At 48.0% G+C, this 20,155-nt stretch overlaps 1 long non-coding RNA gene across 2 annotated transcripts in view; it reads left to right on the top strand.

The window, feature by feature from the left end:
- LOC142490930 (uncharacterized) overlaps positions 1 to 15,592 on the top strand; it is a 50,525-nt gene extending 34,933 nt beyond the window's left edge. For both annotated transcript variants that reach the window (XR_012800155.1, XR_012800156.1), the window contains 2 exons: positions 12,560 to 12,745; positions 14,340 to 15,592. This is a non-coding gene — a long non-coding RNA (uncharacterized LOC142490930). The remainder of the gene's footprint in view (positions 1 to 12,559; positions 12,746 to 14,339) is intronic.
- Positions 15,593 to 20,155: the final 4,563 nt, after the last annotated feature.

The raw sequence follows: 20,155 nt of genomic DNA, 5'->3' as shown, positions 1-20,155 counted from the left end.
CATTGATAATCAATGGATGCAGACAATTTTCAGTGAATGCACGCTGAGCTCCATCTGTGTTTGTTTACACAGAAGCCCCTGTCAGTGAGATCAGTCAGCGAGCCTGTGTTACACGGAGATATTTTCCAGATCTATGTTTTGTGTGTGTGTGTGTGTGTGTGTGTAAATATATGTAACGGGTCTTCCCTATGACTACCTCCGCTACTACGTGCTGTGCAACCTGTGTGGCTCTCAGGAGCCTAAGCCTCCGCTTGGGGAACCTGGGGTACATCTTTATCATACATCTCTAGGTGCAACGCCTCCACCTGGGAGGGATCCCAACGGAGTGGGAGGAGGCCCTCACAGGAACAACCACACAACACTACAGAATATAAAACAGGACGGGCTTTACTGCATGGAAACACACAAATCACGTAACAGCATAACATCAAAACAGCATAACATCAAAACAGCATAACCGCATATTGCGCCACGGCGGACGCTAACCACACTATGCGTCACGGCGGACGCTATCACCTCTAGGCGTCACGGCGGACGCTAACCACCTCTAGGCGTCACGGCGGACGCTAACCACCTCTAGGCGTCACGGCGGACGCTAACCACCCACAATGTGACCCCACCCTGTGTCCAGTAACCGCCACCCAAATGTCTCGTGTTCTCAAAGTCAAATACCACTGTACATGTGTGTGTGTGACTGCGCAGCCACTATGTTTGGTGATAGGCCTGGTTGGTGCACGTGAGATGCAGGTTACCTGCCCGGGCTCCAGCCACGGGTACCGCGATATAAATCCACACGATCCGACGGGGTCCTCCACACCGCGTGGGTTGAAAGTCCAGCGCAACAATGTCACTCCTTGTCGCAGGGTCTTGGGTGGTGTTCTGAGCCCAGAACCCACCTCACAGGGCCGCACGGCTTCAACACTGTGTCCCTGTCTATTCAACCAATAAATGGGGCAGTGTCCCTATCTAGGGCCTGTCCCTAAGCTCCACAAGCTAATAGATGGCTCAGGACCTAACTGGGACCTTGGGGGCTGCTGGCCTAATGCAGAGGGTCACTCACCCCTGCATCTACCTCCTACCCCTAGCTGGTCCGGATCCTGAGTGAGTGCGTGGCTGCAAAACCCCGCGAAATGTATCTCTTTGCTAGCAGGGGAATCTGGCCTTCTGATAGGCTCCCTGGCATCAGGTGTCTCTGCCCCTATGCACCCTGGGGGCTGGCATGCTCATCTCGCGCATGCGCGAACTATCGGGTCCTCCCGCGCTGGGTTGGGGCACTGCGCATGCGCAACAGCCCTAACATGGCGGCGCCCTGCTTCCCGAGCCGCCGGGCCGGTAGCAACGCGATCGCGGCCTTAGCGACGGCCCGATCGCGTCCCCGGCAACCGGCCTGCTCGCCGCTCGCGTCCCTAGCTACCAGGGATCGCTCCTTCGCGCACCCGGCCCCCCCTCACTCCCTCGTACACAGCGTCTGCCGAAAGGGAGGAGAGGGTCAGCCATGACAGGGGGGAACCTGGCTACATCCTCCCCCTGGTGAGAACTCCAACGTCCTCGCTTGAACCACATAACCTTCCAACAGTGTACAACATTTATATAATAAAAATGCAGTGTTAAAGTACAACTTAACGATTACTCTAAACGAGATTGTACAGTTCAACAAACATATTGATAACTGAGGCTAGCTTGGCTTTAGCTTGCTGCTGAGACTCATAGTGAGGTGCCCCTAATGAATCATAAGCCACTCTAGTGGGAGGGCGTCTCACTCTCTGACTCCTGCGAGTCTCAGACTCCATTTCTTCCTCTTGAGACAGACCATCGTAGGCTTGAGGCCTAGACTCTCTGGCAGAGGGTGAACCAGTTTGAGGAAAGTCTCTTTGCAACTGAACATTGTCTCTTTGAGGCACAAAACTCGGGGTGGTAGGATCTAGTGATTGATTACTTGGTGAAAATTCCAATGGCGGTACTTTGTCAGCTGGCCCCTTACTTGTTGCGCCTTCGGGAGGTGCCCACCAGTCTCTGTTGGATGTTCCCTCCAAAGGATCCTGAATGGTCTCATCTATGGGGCCGGGATTCGCAATAGCCTCTTCAGGCTCACTGTCGTTCATTACTGTTTCTGTTTCAGGTTCACTTTCTCCCAGTTGGGAGATAGGTAACAAGTGGTTTCGGTGCCAAACTTTTACTTTGCCATTCACATCACGTATGCGATAAACAGGGAGGCCCGGCATTTGGGACTCTACTTGAAAAGGCCCTTCCCTCCAGCGATCAGCTAACTTGTGCTTGCCTGGAATCCCTAAGTTGCGTAGGAGAACTGCGTCTCCTGGTTGGAGCGCTCTATAGCGTACTTTGTGGTCGTACCGTCTTTTATTATTGGCATTCAATCGAGCGGTGGCTCTTTCAGCTAACTGATAGGCACGGTGCAGACTGTCCTGGAGTCTCTGCACATATCGATAATGAGCCATGTTGGGTATCCCGTCGGTAGATACCCGTAGGCGGATGTCGATTGGCAGTCTGGCTTCTCTCCCGAACATCATGAAGTATGGGGTGTATCCGGTGGACTCGTGCCTAGTGCAATTGTAGGCATGCACCAAGGCCTCAACATGTTTACTCCATTCTCCTTTTTGGGAATTTTTCAGAGTGCCTAGCATGTCCAGCAATGTCCGATTAAATCTTTCAGGGAGAGCATCTCCCTCCGGGTGGTAGGGAGTAGTCCTGGACTTTTGAATGTTCAACAGTGTTAGCAACTCTTTGATCAGCTTGCTCTCAAAATCCCGTCCCTGGTCAGAGTGCATCCTGCTGGGCAGACCATAATGCACAAAATACTTCTCCCACAGCACTTTAGCCACTGTGGTAGCCTTCTGGTCCTTCGTGGGGAAGGCTTGAGCGTATCGAGTGTAGTGATCTGTCACTACTAGCACATTTCCTATACCCTTTGAATCTGGCTCTATGCACAAAAAGTCCATACAAACTAAATCCATAGGCCCAGCACTTTTGAGATGGCCCATTGGAGCAGCACGGGTGGGAAGGGTCTTCCTATGAATGCACCGTAGACATTTTCTGCAGTGTTGTTCAATTGACTCCCGCATCCTAGGCCAGAAGAACCGGTCTCGCACTAAACCCAAGGTCTTATCCACCCCCAAATGTCCATGATCATCATGTAGTGATCTTAAAACGAGACCTTGCATACGCCGAGGTAGAAATAGTTGTCGACGGTCAGGATGATTGTGGAATTGAACAACCCTATAGAGTAGGCCGTTATCCATCTCAAACTTATCCCATTCTCTCATGAGAAGACCCACATCCTCGCGAGGAGCCCGTTTCACCAGTGCAGAGTCATTTTTGTGTAGGGCCTCGCGGACAGCCTTAGCCGCAGGATCATGTGTCTGTGCTAGTACCAGTTCCTTCACCGTGAAGATGACGTCTTGTGTTAGACCCATGCCATCAGGGTGGCAGTAAGCTTCTGGAAGGGCTTGAGGTCGACACCCTAAAGAATCCACTACTCGTAGCTCGGAGAATGCCACTCGGTCGTTTACAATAGCAGCAGTGGAACACATAGCTCTCATTCCTGGTCCTGGAATTTCTTCCCAAGGGCCATCGTCGGCGGTCTCGCCCAGTCCCGATCTCCTAGATAGAGCATCGGCTCCTATATTGAGAGGTCCAGGCTTATATTTCATAGAAAACTGGTAATTGGCGAGGGTGGCCAACCATCTGTGACCGGTCGCATCTAATTTGGCCGTGGTTTGTACATAGGTCAGCGGATTGTTGTCTGTTCGGACCTCGAAGGTGACCCCATATAGGTAATCATGTAGTTTGTCAGATATGGCCCATTTGAGGGCGAGGAACTCCAATTTGTGAACTGGATAATTCTTTTCACTGGGAGTCAAACTTCTACTTGCATATGCCACGGGACGAAGCCCAGTGGGGTACTTCTGGTGTAGCACAGCTCCCAATCCGTTAAGGCTGGCATCCACGTGCAGAATGTAAGGCTTCTCCGGGTCAGCATATGCTAGAACGGGAGCCTCTGTTAAACTATTCTTCAGCCTCTTAAATGCTTCCTCACAAGCCGGCGTCCACCGATCCCCGAAGGGGGTCCTTGGGGGGGTCCTCTTCTGCTTGGGTTCCTCTGGATAGACCTTCAGCAGATCGTTCAGCACAGCTGCCTTCTTGGAGTATCCATCCACGAATCTTCTATAATATCCACAGAACCCGAGAAATGACCTCAGCTCCAGCACATTCTCGGGTCTTGGCCAATTCACCACCGCCTCCACCTTGGCCGGGTCGGTGGCCACTCCGTCTGCGGACACGATATGACCCACATAAGTGACCGATGTTCGACAGAAGCGGCACTTATCCAATGAGAGCTTCAGGCCTTCTTTCCCTAAGCGATCCAATACTTTCATCAGCCTAGTCTCGTGTTCTTCAAGGGTGGCTCCGAACACGATTATGTCGTCTAGATAGACCAAACACTCACGCGGACACATATCTCCAATCGTCTTTTCCATAAGCCGTTGGAAAGTGGCTGGAGCGCCACAGATACCTTGGGGCATCCGAGTGAACTGATAAAATCCCAGGGGACAGACGAACGCCGTCTTTTCTTGATCAGTAGGGCTCATCGGAACCTGGTAATACCCAGATCGAAGGTCCAACACGCTAAACCACTGGCTTCCGGACAGTGCGCTGAGAATCTCCTCTATTCGGGGTAGCGTGTATTGGTCAGGCACAGTACGTCTGTTCAATGTTCTGTAGTCCACGCACAATCGAACAGACCCATTCTTCTTTCGTACCACCACAATCGGTGAGGCATAGGGACTCCGAGATCCGGTCACTATGCCGGCCGTTTCCATCTCGTTCAGGACACCCCGCACATCCTCCACATCTCTGGGAGCTAAGCGGCGCGACCTTTCCCTAAATGGCGTGTCATCATTCAGACGAATCGTGTGCTGAGCGCTTCTGCTGCATCCCACGTCCATCTCACTAGTAGAGAACACATCTCGTCTCTCTCTCAACTGAGCACATAGCTTCTCTTTCCATGCTTCTCCCAGGGGAGACTCTCCGAAGTCGAATTGTAGTGCCTCGGCCTCTTCTCCCACACGGGCAGTGTGAACGGTCACTGGATCGTCTACAGGATCCACAGGATAAATTCTACCCAACCTTTGTCCTACTTCCAGCGGCACGGTATGGAGAGACATGTTCTGGATAGACACGGTAATCTTCCTAGGGACAGTAGATGGCCAATCCCGTACTTCAGGTATCATTCGGTATCCCCACTGATTCTCAGACTCGGGGAGGGTCTCTAGCGAGAAGTATCGGTCGTGTTCGTGCCGACTGGGGTACTTGATCAGCGCTGTCACGTGCCTCACTCCCCCTGGTGGAATCTGCAATAACCCTCGCTCTTGATTAAAGATTTCACCATACTGTTCCTCATACGCCACCCTATAGCATTCTTCCCGCAGGCCAGGGGCTATATTCAGGGATGACAACGGTAGCTCACCGGCTTCTTGTAGGAATGAGCGAATCACCGACCTCACAATATCGGCATTCGTGCCTAGTATGATGGGGGCACTGGGATGTTCTCGAGCCTCTGGACAGACCAAAGCTTCCACCAGCATGGGATGCGACTTGTTAGTGTTCAACTGCAAGATATCCAGCTTGACCGCTACTATTCCGTCTATGGGATAATCATCTTTACTCAGTCCCCATAACTTCATCTTTTCGGCTGACTGCAAGGGAAGATGGCTGAGGTGCTGGTCGTAGAATGGACGGTAGATGATGGTCACCTGTGATCCAGTGTCCAGAAGTGCTGAAGAGTATATCCCCTCCACGACGACTCTTATTACAGCGGTGGGCCCTACTCGGCAGTAAGCATCGGCCGGGGGCGTCTCCTCCGTGGAAGGCCCCCCCGACTCCTCGGCAACATCTTCGGGTGTGGTTGATAGGGACGAGCTTGCCTTCCGCACGGTCACGGTGTAGGTCTGGGCCTTAGTGGGGTTTGAACAGTTCCTTGCAACATGGCCCTGCTCGCCACAGTTGAAGCAACGGAAGTCTGGGCGGGGACCCGGACCGTCAAGCGACCTGGGAGCGGACCTAGGCACCTCCGGGGTGGCCGTATCCTTACCGCTCTTGCTCCCCTTTGCTTTGGGCACTGTTGCTTCCTTGGTCTCATCCTTGCGCGGGTCTTTGGCCTTCTTGGGCGTATGCAACCTAGTATAGGCCTCATGACCCTTCACCTCATCCAGTAGGTCTTCTAGAGTAGGGGGGTCTCCCTTCTGTAGCGTGCGTCTGAGCATTATCACGATATGGTGCGTGGGTATGGCTCCCCGCAGGAATTGAGTGCGCCTATACTCATTTACTTCTGAGGCCTTGATGACTTGGCGGGAACGTAGCTCCCACAAGAGCAATTGGATCCGTTGTATGAACTCGGATAGGTCTTCCCCCTCTTTCTGGCGGAGATTGTAATACTTAGTCCATAGTTCACTCACATCATCTTCCTTACCATATGCCCGGGTAAGCGACTCCATCATCTGATGTGCGGTAACCCCCGTATGCTGATCTTTATACATCTTGATGGTAGTGGACGCAGGCGGGCGCAGGCACTCCATGATTCGTTGTCTTTTCACCTCATCAGGACAGGTCCACTCTTCCAGTACCTGTGAAGCATATTCCTTCCAAACATCAAAAGCCTCTTCACCAGTGGGAGTAGGGTTTACCCCTGAAAAGAGCTTTAACTTGCGGTATGGCTGAGGGGAAGGGGATTCGTGCTTGGGCCTACCCAGTTGTTGGATGGCCTGGGCTAGTAATTGGATTTCTCCCATTCTACTGGGGCTGGAGCTCCGTCTGCTTGAGCGACAATTAGCACAGGATAATACACTGGCCTCATCCCCGCATACACTTTCTGGTGGGGACAGGGACATGCGCATACTAGTCTCTAGCAGGTCTGTTCTGGGGCTACAGGGTTCGGGTTTTATCGGCATTTCAGGATATATAACAGGACACCCTGAGCTGAGGGCCCCGTGGAAACGCAAGTTGGATGGGCCTGGCTGTGGCGACAATTCACATCCCCCAGTGATTAATATGGTGCACCATGACCCGTCGGGGTCGGAGCGGCGACCCAAGATTCTGGCATCTTCTAAGCCTGGGTACTGCATTAGGATTAAACATAGTTCATAGGATGAGGCATTGGCGGGAACTTGTCCTACAGCAAGGGTTTGTGAGGGCGGGACTTGCCTTTTTACCGCCCACGTGTACACCTCTTGGCGGGAAGGTAACGTGTAACCTAACGACATTTTTGCTGAGTTCGGGCACCCCAGGTCTCACTCTCAGCAGCGCCTCCAAATGTAACGGGTCTTCCCTATGACTACCTCCGCTACTACGTGCTGTGCAACCTGTGTGGCTCTCAGGAGCCTAAGCCTCCGCTTGGGGAACCTGGGGTACATCTTTATCATACATCTCTAGGTGCAACGCCTCCACCTGGGAGGGATCCCAACGGAGTGGGAGGAGGCCCTCACAGGAACAACCACACAACACTACAGAATATAAAACAGGACGGGCTTTACTGCATGGAAACACACAAATCACGTAACAGCATAACATCAAAACAGCATAACATCAAAACAGCATAACCGCATATTGCGCCACGGCGGACGCTAACCACACTATGCGTCACGGCGGACGCTATCACCTCTAGGCGTCACGGCGGACGCTAACCACCTCTAGGCGTCACGGCGGACGCTAACCACCTCTAGGCGTCACGGCGGACGCTAACCACCCACAATGTGACCCCACCCTGTGTCCAGTAACCCCCACCCAAATGTCTCGTGTTCTCAAAGTCAAATACCACTGTACATGTGTGTGTGTGACTGCGCAGCCACTATGTTTGGTGATAGGCCTGGTTGGTGCACGTGAGATGCAGGTTACCTGCCCGGGCTCCAGCCACGGGTACCGCGATATAAATCCACACGATCCGACGGGGTCCTCCACACCGCGTGGGTTGAAAGTCCAGCGCAACAATGTCACTCCTTGTCGCAGGGTCTTGGGTGGTGTTCTGAGCCCAGAACCCACCTCACAGGGCCGCACGGCTTCAACACTGTGTCCCTGTCTATTCAACCAATAAATGGGGCAGTGTCCCTATCTAGGGCCTGTCCCTAAGCTCCACAAGCTAATAGATGGCTCAGGACCTAACTGGGACCTTGGGGGCTGCTGGCCTAATGCAGAGGGTCACTCACCCCTGCATCTACCTCCTACCCCTAGCTGGTCCGGATCCTGAGTGAGTGCGTGGCTGCAAAACCCCGCGAAATGTATCTCTTTGCTAGCAGGGGAATCTGGCCTTCTGATAGGCTCCCTGGCATCAGGTGTCTCTGCCCCTATGCACCCTGGGGGCTGGCATGCTCATCTCGCGCATGCGCGAACTATCGGGTCCTCCCGCGCTGGGTTGGGGCACTGCGCATGCGCAACAGCCCTAACATGGCGGCGCCCTGCTTCCCGAGCCGCCGGGCCGGTAGCAACGCGATCGCGGCCTTAGCGACGGCCCGATCGCGTCCCCGGCAACCGGCCTGCTCGCCGCTCGCGTCCCTAGCTACCAGGGATCGCTCCTTCGCGCACCCGGCCCCCCCTCACTCCCTCGTACACAGCGTCTGCCGAAAGGGAGGAGAGGGTCAGCCATGACAGGGGGGAACCTGGCTACATCTATATCAGAAAAACTGGAGGACACATAGATGAGTTTTAAAACGTTATTCTTCCTTATAAAATCTGGCTCGTGAGCTGTGCTTGTGGTTCCGTCATGGCCCTGCACCTGTCATGGCCACCCTCCCTGTTTTGGCCACCCCCCCCACCATGCCTGAGAACTCTGCCTGCAGACCGCAGATCGCGGTCTAACGCTGTGCACGCGCCGCCAGGCGTGCATGCAGCAGCCTCCAGTGGAACCTTAGCCTATAACCTTTCTCACTGACTGCCCCGCACCTCTGGAATGCCCTTCCCCTCAATATTGGACTATCACCCTTTCTATCCACCTTTAAGACCCACCTTAAAACACACCTGCTTAATGAAGCATGTGAGTAGCTAATACTCTACACCTCCTACATAAAGCTTGGCCCACTGCAGACGCACTTACCAGAAAGCCTCTGTACATTCTTCCTACAATTAGATTATAAGCTCTTCGGAGCAGGGACACCTTTTCCTTAATGTTACTTTTGTCTGAAGCACTTATTCCCATTATGTTATTTGCATTATTTGTTATTTATGTAACACCCTATCCCCACCCGGCTGCAGAAGATGGGGTGTACACGGAATCAGTCTCTTTCTACTCTGCTGACAGGATTTCTACCTGCTTCAGCGTAGTGTTGCTCAGTCAGTTTAACTTCTGGTCTCAGAGCTTCTCTGGTGGATCCAGGCCAAGGCTGTAGTGAGGAGTAGATGCAGAATAAGTAGAACAGGGCACCAGGAACTTTTAAAACAGGATGATTGCTTTTATTGTCAGCACCAGCAGACACAGCAGGATCAGTATACCAAGCAGCAATAATCAGGTTTTCAGTTCCCTGTAAGTCATACAGAACTAGTACCTCACACTACCACACTATGCCCTGGGGGCGGGAACCTTTCCTCTCCCAGTCTCTGGGCAAAATTCACTGTTACAGAACAGTCACCCCACTGGTCACATGGCCTACTAGATCTTTCCTTTCTATGAGTCATGCCTCGTGTGCCTGGAAGCTGCAACATTGTAGCCTCGCTAAGAGCCAACTCGCATGCAGGACCAAGTGTAAGGATTGTAACCCCTACACTGCCAGAGTGCTGCCCTAGCATGTATGCTAAAAGGATCAGGTTTTAGCAAGGGGGCCACATTTATGATTGTCACGTGTATTACTGCTGTGAAGCGGTATGTACATTAATCGCGCTTACATACATACACACGTATGATTAAAAAGTGAATATCATTGTGATTGGCGTTCTACATATGCATACATTTATAAACATACAAAAACCATATTGGATTAGCACTCAAAAAGTAAATCAAACAAAATGAAGGACATGTTTTCCTTTTGATCTCACGAAATTTCTTCTAGAATGTATCAAAAAAAAGCAGCGATACAGAAAAAATCAACACACACAGGGAGAGGAAAAGTTATCAGACACACACTGTTATATATGCACAATAGAGCAACGTTTCAGGCCCCGCTGGTCCATTCGTCAGGCTTCAGCCAGTCCATTTTTTGGTTCAAGGCAATGGGACACCGCAATGTCATGTTGTCATGGCAATATGATGCTGCTACGTCACGTTGCCATGGCAATATGATGCTGCTATGTCACATTGTCATGGCAACGGGACGCCTCGACATCGCAGCGATGAGGAGATACCGGAGAGGAGAAGCCGGATAGAAGGTAGGAGGCACTTACAGAGGCCCCACGCTCTCTCCCGGCAATCAGTTTAACTGTTGTGGGAAAGAGCTCAGGGCCTGTGTAAGCGCGGGGTTCGATGTGATGGCAGTGACGACGACGCCATCATGCTGACACTGAAGTGTGTGCTCGTAGAAAGCTGATTTTTTTTTTAATTTAAAAGAAAAAACAACATTAAAACAGCAATATTTTTAAGGTAATATGTGCTCGTCGGGAATGTTGCACCACTCCTCCCCTCCCCCCTCTCCCACCTTTGATTTCTGTTCTCCTCTCTCTTCCCCCCACCCCACAACTGTTGGAAAACTCAATAAAAAATGTAAGTATATAAAATAAAACAGAAATATTATTTTTACATACATATAAAAATGGGCTCGGTTTCCAAAAAGAAACACATTTTAGGGGGTTAAATAGAGTTACAATAACATTTAAAAGTTTGCAATGGCTTTAAAACCAACAATATAAATTATAATAAAGGCCTTATGGTTCAGTGTAATATTAGCACCTACTCTTGCCTTGGATGCTTCTCTAACTGATGTAAGGAGTATTTACATTATGGGGTTGTCGGGGGAGTTTTGAAGCCGTTACCTGACACACATATTGCAGTACGTCTCAAGATATGTAATTTTCACCTTGTAATAGGCGTTAAGAAAATGTGTTTAACATATTTCTTACATTTGACAAGGATACAATGAGGGGGAAAAAATGGAAAGTTAGACTCATACCTTTTCGGGAACATTATACATAACTCCGTACGTCTCTTGTCTCCATGGTTTCAATTCTACTGGATCAGATAATTTTCCAACTTTGTCAGTGACTCAAAATATGCAAATATATGAGGGGGAAGATTAAGGTAGGTACCAAAAATACTGTACTGAATATGAAAAAAACCTAATATAAATAGGCATAAGAGTCCATGCAAAGAGATAAGGTAAACCGGAGATCTTCATGCAAAACATTGTACTCATATATTATTCTGTGTCAGAAATATCAGGACACACAAGCAGACAATAGAACAGATCTGACTACTTACAGTAGAGAGTAAGATACTTTAATAAAAGGTACAAATCCATTATTTTGTATAAAGGTTTCTGGTGCTTATGCTCCCTTAACCTGTTTCACTCTGTGCTCAGAAATGCAGTTGTGCTGTGCCTGTTCCAATAAATTCTAAACCGGTGCAATATTGGGACAACACTCTTTTGACCTCATTATGGAAAAGTTTATACAATATGTAAGTTATAGAAGGCAGAGATTATGTTCAAAATACAGTACACTTCTGCTTTCTTTTAAAAGAAAGTGGAACATTTGGTTTATTAATTCTGTATTATTAATTCACCCCTAGTTATGCCAACCTTTTTATGGTTTGCTGATAGGACCAACATGTTTGGTCGGGCAACCCATATGGGGCGGGCCTGGTGTATTATAGCCATTTCATAGATGATATAGTTATTATAACACCCCTTCCCTACCCCTAAGGGAAACTGCAGACGTTATGCGCTACGGTGCTACCTGTTTGACTTACAGGAGGCTAAGCCTCCGTTCCCGGGGAGCCTGGGGTGAATGGCTGCAGCACCTCCACCCATGAGGATCCCAGCATTGGCGGGTTGGCTCCTCACGGGAACCGGTATACCTATACAGTATACCCCAAAAATCACACTCACACAGGATATGCAAGATAATAAAATGCAACACAGCAATAACAATAGTGATAACACAGTAACAGTACAATATAATATGGGTGCTTGTCCCCCACAATACTTAGGGTGCCGTGGGCACCTAGAGCCCCATGTCCATCAGAGCCTCCCTTGTCCCAAGTGTATATGTGAGGTTAGTGCTACCCTCCCTCGTGTATCATTGGTGCACTTCTACCTTCCTGGTACAGGCCTGTAACCAGGGGATGCTTCCAAGAGAGGTGGGGGGTCGGGTCCCATGCCACGGGGTCTCCGACACCAAGCCTCATGTCCGGGCCGCAACGCGGTGCTGCCTCTAGCCGGAGTAACTCACTCACAGTCTGCTTGTCCTGCTCCTCTGAAGTATCTCACTACAGGGTAATCTCTATGCTGTTGGCGATCCTTAAAATATTTAACTACAGTGAGGGAACTGCCTGGGGCCTAGGGCGTAAGGTTCTGGCCTAGTCTAGTAAGCTTGACTGCTCCCTGGACACTATCTGCTTCTTCCACAGATCTGTCTAGACTGCCTCGCTGCCTCCCGTCCCGTGGAGGAAATCCTGATCTGCAGGACCTCCACTTAAGGCGGTGCCAACCACAAGATAGCCACTGCACGTGCTACACAGTCTGATAATAACACGCGGTGCCAACCGCAAAATGGCCACCGCAACTTCCCCTGATCCTTCCGGCTTCCTACAGAGGTAAGAGGGAGTACCCTGCTATATTATTATTTGGGATGGGGAGAAGTTAGAACTCACCAAACTTTGCCCATTTCAATACTAAAGATTTTGGTCTTATTTTTACTTTTGTTACCAATCCTAAATCTATATAATGGATCTCTTGCAATGTTACCACACCTGTATTTACCACAAAGTTTAATCAGTCAGCGTCCCACATTAAATCCATTCTTAACAAACATTGGAGAATACTTGTAGGAGACTGTGTTAAAAAAATCTCTCATTAAGACCCAATGTTGTTTTTCGTAAAGCCAAAAGTGTGATTTCTAATGTAGACACTTACAACCCGCTATCTAAAATAGACAACTTTAAATGTGGGACTTCCAGGTTTTTAACCTGTCAGTTTCTGATGACTGATAATCCATTTAAGAATTTTAAGACCAATGGCATTTTCCCTGTTAAGGGACAAAATAATTGCAGAACAAATCATGTATTTGATTACCTGTGGTTGGAACCTATATTATATTGGTCACACCCCTCGCCCCTTGTTGGTTCGCTTTCTAGAACATAGATGTAGCATTTTGAAGGGAACACAATCACACGGCGTTCCCGAACATTTTTGTAATAAACACTTCAAAGATACCTCTACTCTGAAGATCATGGGTCGTGAACACATCCCTATCTCAAAATTAGGTGGTGATAGGTTCAGGACTCTATGCCGTCAAGAGACCTATTGGATCTTCAAATTAGATACTCATACCCAATAGTTTAAATGAACAGTTGGACACAAGCACTCACATTTCCTGATAGATGAAATTTTTTAGATTATGTTCTTTAAGATTTTTCTGAACAATGTGTTTTAAGGTTCTTACTGCCTGTCTCCGTCTGAATCAATAATATATATATATATATATATATATATATATATATATATATATATATATATATATATATATATATATATAATGTATGTATTTTGTTTTCTTTTTTCAGTGTTCTGAGCCTCTGGGACTAGTTCTCTACTAATGGCCCCAAAAGATCAATTTATTTACACTTTCGTCTTCAGACAATCCATACCAATGAATCAATAGATCTCTGATTTCAAATGTGTTTCTCTTCTCCTATCTCACCATAGAGTTTATACTCTACCACTAAGTGTGGATTTAGATAAATCCTACTCCAAATATTTATGATATTCATTATTCTAGTACAGAAAACAAAAAGAACAGATCCTGCGCTCCTACTAAATTGGGCTAAACTATACTAGTGACATGTTTACAATTAGAACATAAGTCTGTGTAACAAAGGAGTCTTTTGGTTGGATCTTTTCATCAAAATATGATTCAAGCCTGCCAACCTCGTCAAGGTAGACTCCATTTAGCAGGCACCTACACTAAATATATGTAATTTCTTATTGTCCCGTGGACTAAACGGTTTGAGACATGTAAAAATGCCCTGAAGGGGTTAAATAAATGAAGCATATGCTTTTGTGATTTAGTGTAATTAAAAGCTGGCTAAAGCCAGTATCAGAGTTCCCATATTATAAAGGGAAACTGTGGGCGCACACATACCCTAGTGTGAAATATTAAAACTTACACATATCTCTTCTTTCTGTCAGCCATAAACACTCAGCTGCTCTTCCGTGGAGGGTGACCTCTAAATGTGACCCCGACGATGATACTTCGCCGCCTGCCCTGATCTCTGCCTGTGACCCCATTTGCCTTCGCTTCTCACCTCGCGGCCACTGAGATCCTCTCTTGCTGCAGACACCCTGGGTTAGTCACGGAAAACAAAGGCCACTCCTGGATCTCGCCGGAACAGAATACGCAGCCCATCTGCATCACCCTGACAAAAAAAACCTTTTTCTGGGAAATTTGCGTCATTAAAAGTACTTTTTTGTTTAAAAATCCTATTGATGATTCTCCTCATCCTTATTATTGCCTTTTTTACCACCTTCTCCAACAAATCCTTATGACCCTGCAAATAAGTTCATATCTTGACATATACCCCTGCCCACATTTTTTCTTTAGTGGCCTGTGGCAAAGTTAAACCCAGCAGGGTCGCCAGACCCAAGGATCCTTCCTTAAAACTACTACTGCTGAACTACTGGCTACACTAACCCCCAGCCTGCTATATCCCTCCTGTGCCCCAACCCCACTGGAACTGGACACGCCTCAATCCTGGCTACTGATACAGGAACTACTCCCGCCAGCACCTTGCTCTCCCCCCAAAACACCTGTCCTAGAGCTTGCCGGAATCTGGCGGTCCATGACCCATGCAGCCTCCACCCTGAACACTTCACGGAGAGAAGATATTACCTCCCCTAACCCTGCCCCCACCCTCACCTCTCCCTTCCCACCCTCCATCCCCCAGGACATGACATGACATGACAAGATTGCCATTTGAACAAAGCTGCAAGCTTTGGACCTGTTTAAATAAAATCAAGAACAGCTAGCAAAATAAAAAAACAAATAAGGTTGGTAATCTGCTCTAAAGTATAGTGCATCAATCTCGCTTTCAGGATTGGTCATTAATGAACTAAATTCACCTTTAAAGTTGGGGGGTTTTTGTAAGGAAAAAAAATAGAATATAGAAATATTCTGTGACTAGCAGTATTGCACAGGATTTAAGGCAAATTAACTACAATTGAGATTGTTTATTATTGCTAAACCCGTTTTATTCTTCCTAAATCAGGCCCTTTTTACTGAACTAGAACCTGATCGATGGTCAGTCAAGCAATACACATATAGTCTTGCATAATTCCACATAGCTGTAACTGTAAATTTTAAAATGTAAATTTTGTGGAGATTATTTAGTTTTTTATTTTTTATTATTATTATTTCATGAAACTGGGCATTTTTCAGCTGTATATTTACAACATATTTTGTATAGGGTAAATGTTCTGATGTCATTTCTGCGTAGAGAACAGAATTAACACATTCAGAAAAAGGTGAAATAATTTTTCTCATTATTATACACTGAAATATTCAACAGTTCTCACAGCGAAAAGTAGAGTGAAAATTAAACTCAATGAACCTAAAAACATTATTGGTATTTCTAGTTTCTTTAACATAATCTGTTTTCTGGAGGAGGGAATTATGCATTTCAAACAATGACCGTAACACACAGCTTAATTACTATAACGTTAAATCTCACTTACTGCAACTGTGTCTCAAAATGTTCAAAATGCTAAACAAAATAAAGTTGATTGAGGTACCAGCAGGCTGCTATCTTGGATCCATAATGTCATTTGTTACACTGGAAGCCAACAGTATAGTTCACCAAGACCCGAATACATCATGCGCCATTAATCCAAAAATGCACTATTATTACTGGACAAAAAGCATTATTGTCACGGGAGACCAGGCAATTACACCTTTATACCGGGATCATATCACTGAGCAAAGCAAAATGATTAAATAAATTGTAATTTAGTTTGTGGTGAGAAACAAAGTTCTCTGTGTCAGTGCTCAAACTTTGCGTAAAATATCCTTGGAAATAAAGAACTTGTATTGAAAAGGACCATGTGAGTCAACGTAAATGCCACTGTGTTGGAGTGTATAAATAAACTCAAAGATGAGGAGTCAATACTTTGAATGTCCTGGGTGTAGATAAGAGTAGACTGTATATGAACACACCGTCTTGTCAAATGCCCTGGTCTAACTCCCTAGAGTTACACACTATTGGTATACATAGTCACTCAAATGAAGAAGAAACTCCGGCATACTCACAGCAGGTACAATCTGCAGGCTGTCAAAGCGCTGTTGCGCAAAACGCATCCGAGCTGTACATTTTTTCTCCCGATGACGCTGTCATGGTAGCTTATGACAAGATATAATGAACACCAAATATCTGGGTTGAACTGAACGAGGCTTAGATATAATAAAATATATTTATTTCTTAAAAAGGTGAACACAGCAATATAGTATAATTAACAGACAAGAAGGTAACACTTACTTAGGGTTGGGGGATGGAGAAGTATCAGCTAGCAATTCTCCAGCAATCCGGTGACATTTCAGGTGGAATCAGAAGCACAACTCAAAACTGTAGGGTTGACACAGTTTATATACCTGTGTAACCCTATTCTTAACATTGAATACAGAATATTGGTGAACAATTATCTGTATCCAATCCCTAACGTGGAGACACAGATTAACCCATGCCCCCCAGCTAATTAGCCCATGTGTACTGGGACTTTGAGGGTCTTATTTCTGTAGCCCCATAATTAAATCAGGGCCGACGACCAGTCTACCAAATTAAGTATCTGGTAGGATCTGCATTGTTTGTAGGTGTAGACATAACACTTACAAACCACTCCAGTTTGATGATTCTCCGCCCTCAGGTAACAACTAGAGTGGCAGAGTCTGTTGATTAGTACTTGGTCTGTTGATTAGTACTTAGTGTAAACAATCAGGGCAGTTAACTTTTGATCACAGTGCTTAGGCTCAATCAGCCGGCTGCACTTCATGACCTATTAGCATAGCAGATGGAGTCTGCATTTTCAGAACAGATCCAAAATATCATACATATACACCTTAATATCTACACATATTAATAAGTTCCATTCTGGTGGGCTCAGTGGGTCGAAATTTGCCAGTTCTTAATGCCTACAGTGACTCCACACATTGGCCAAATATCAACTCTCTGCGACCTCCAGAACTGGAGATACAGAAATGCACTTTAAAACATTAAAATACAGGATTATAATGAAACATGGGAACAGGGGAACATACATTTTCCTGACATGACAAGGTGTAAGCCACATTCCTGGACCGCAGTCCAGTTAACCCCTTGCCTCCCTGGTGAGGTCAAGGGGTGGCTATATGGGGTGCAACCCCTTTAATACCGGGCCAACCCCCCTCTCCCTCTACACCTCCCCTTCTTAATGGGTGACCTGTGGCCCACTGGCCCTAACGGGGAGTGGGGCACTGCTGGCACCATTAATGAACTCAGTCTCAGAGGGATAGTCCTGATGTGAAAGTCCATCAGCATTGCTGTTTTCACTACCCTTTTTGTGCTGAATGGTAAATTCAAACTCTTGCAAGGCCAAGTTCCACCTTAGCAACTTGGCATTCTCCCCTGATGCCCTCTGCAGCCAACTCAGGGGGTTGTGTGAGGACCGTGAAAGCCCTTCCATACACATAGGGCTGGAGTTTTTGAGTGCCCACACAATGGCCAAGCACTCTTTCTCAATGGTGGCATAGGCCACCTCTCTGGGGAGTAGTTTTCGGCTGAGGTACACCACAGGGTGCTCTCTACCGTCGTCCCCCACTTGGCTCAACACAGCCCCAATGCCATAGTCCGAGGCATCAGTCTGTATAAGGAAATGTTTGGTATAGTCCGGGGCAGCCAGTATGGGGGCCCCAGCGAGCGCAGTTTTCAGTGCCTGGAAAGCAGTTTCACAGTCAGGAGTCCAGGTAATAAGCACAGGCAGCTGCTTCTTAGTCAACTCAGTCAGGGGTTTGGCCACGGCGCTGTACTGTGGAACAAACTTCCTATAATACCCTGCGGTGCCCAAAAATGCCATGACCTGTTTCTTGGTTTTTGGAACAGGCCACTGAACTATGGCTTCTACCTTGGCTGGCTCTGGTTTGAGGTGCCCTCCACCCACCCTGTGCCCTAAGTACAAGACCTCTGCCATCCATACCATACACTTAGTGGGTTTCAAGGTAAGCCCAGCCTCCCTGATCCTATCCAGCACCGCAGCTACATGTCCTAGTGGGAGTCCCAGGAATTACTAAAGACAGCAATCTCATCTAAGTAAGCCCTGGCATAGCTCTGCATCCCTTCCAGTAACCTATTGACAGGCGTTGGAAGGTAGCCGGGGCATTCTTCATCCCAAATGGACTACTTGGAGTGATGAATGCGGACTTCTCCCTAGCCTCAGGGGTCAGGGGGACTTGCCAATAGCCCTTGCTCAAATCCATGGTGGTCAGATACCTTGCCTTGCCGCCGCGAGTTCATCTAGTAACTCATCCATGCGGGGCATGGGGTAGGCATCTGACACTGTCCCAGCGTTGAGCAAGCGGTAGTCCACACAAAACCGGGTGGTCTTGTCCTTCTTAGGAACTAGAACTACCGGGCTTGCCCAAGGACTCTGGGACGGAGTAATTACCCCTAGGGTCAGCATCTCCTCTATCTCCCTCTTCATACTGGTCTTGACCTCTGCTGACACTCTATAAGCGTGCTTATGCAGAGGCTGCAGATCCCCTGTGTGTACTGGGTGTTTTGTGAGATGTGTGGTCCCTGGCATGTCAGTGAAGAGGGCCCTAAACTTAGCTAGCATGTCCCTGGCTTCTACCTGCTGCTTAGCACTCAACTGTGCCCCTATCTCTACCTGCTCCACAGTGTTTCCCTGTCTAGCCTCCCCTAGGTGATCAGGCAGAGCATTGCTCGCCTTATCCTCCAGCAGTGGGCTACAAATGGCCATCACTGCTCCCATACTTGGTGCTCTGTATTCTTTCAACATGATATGTCTTATGCCTCTCAGGCTCTACCTGTACAACGTAGTTGTACTCATTCACCTTTCGGATAACCGGGTACGGTCCCGAACAGGCAGCCATCAACTTGTTCTCCCGAGTGGGTTTGAAAACAAGCACCTGCTGTCCTGGGATGAATTCCCTGCAACGGGCATGCCGGTCATACCATTGCTTCTGCCTGGTTTAGGTGGTCCTGGGCCACCCCCATGAGCATCTCTAACCGGTCTCGGAGATCTACTACATACTGGATCACTGAAGCATCAGTAGCAGTAGCCTCCCCTTCTCTCATGGAATAGGTCCAGAGGTCCACGTACCCTAGCTCGAAGGGGGAGAAGCCTGTAGATTCCTGCGGTACCTCTCGGTAGGCAAACAGCAAGTGCTGTAAATGAATCTCCCAGTCTTTCCCCTCCGCCTCTATAAAGGTCTGAAGCATCTGCTTCAGGGTACCATTAAACCTCTCACATAATCAGTTTGTCTGGGGATGGTAAGGGGTAGTGCGCCGGTGCTGTACACCGCATGCATCCCAAAGACAATGTAACAGTTCACTCATGAACTGCGACCTCTGATCGGTTAGGACCTCACTAGGGAAACCTACCCTAGAAAAAATGTTCAGCAACGCTGCCTATGGTGCCAAGCGCTACCGCCTCAGGGTACTGGGTGGCAAAATCCACCACCGTGAGGATGTAGCGATTCCCTGACCTGCTAGGAATCATAAGGGGTCCTACAAGATCCATCGCTATATCCTGGAAGAGTTCCCCTATTATTGGTAGGAGTTTCAGGGGTGCCTTCACATGGTCGCCCGCCTTACCCACTCGCTGGCAGGCATCATAAGAGCGGCAGAAATTGCCCACATCTCGAGATGCCCCCGGCCAGTAGTAACGCTGTAATAACCGGGCTTGTGTTCTGTTGACCCCCTGATGTCCCGCTAATGGAATAGAGTGAGCTACCCGTAACA

The sequence above is a fragment of the Ascaphus truei genome, chromosome 3 (genome assembly GCF_040206685.1).
Source record: "Ascaphus truei isolate aAscTru1 chromosome 3, aAscTru1.hap1, whole genome shotgun sequence".
NCBI lineage: Eukaryota > Metazoa > Chordata > Amphibia > Anura > Ascaphidae > Ascaphus > Ascaphus truei.
Note: the sequence above shows the minus strand (reverse complement) of the source record. Positions and strands in the feature narration are given on the sequence as shown.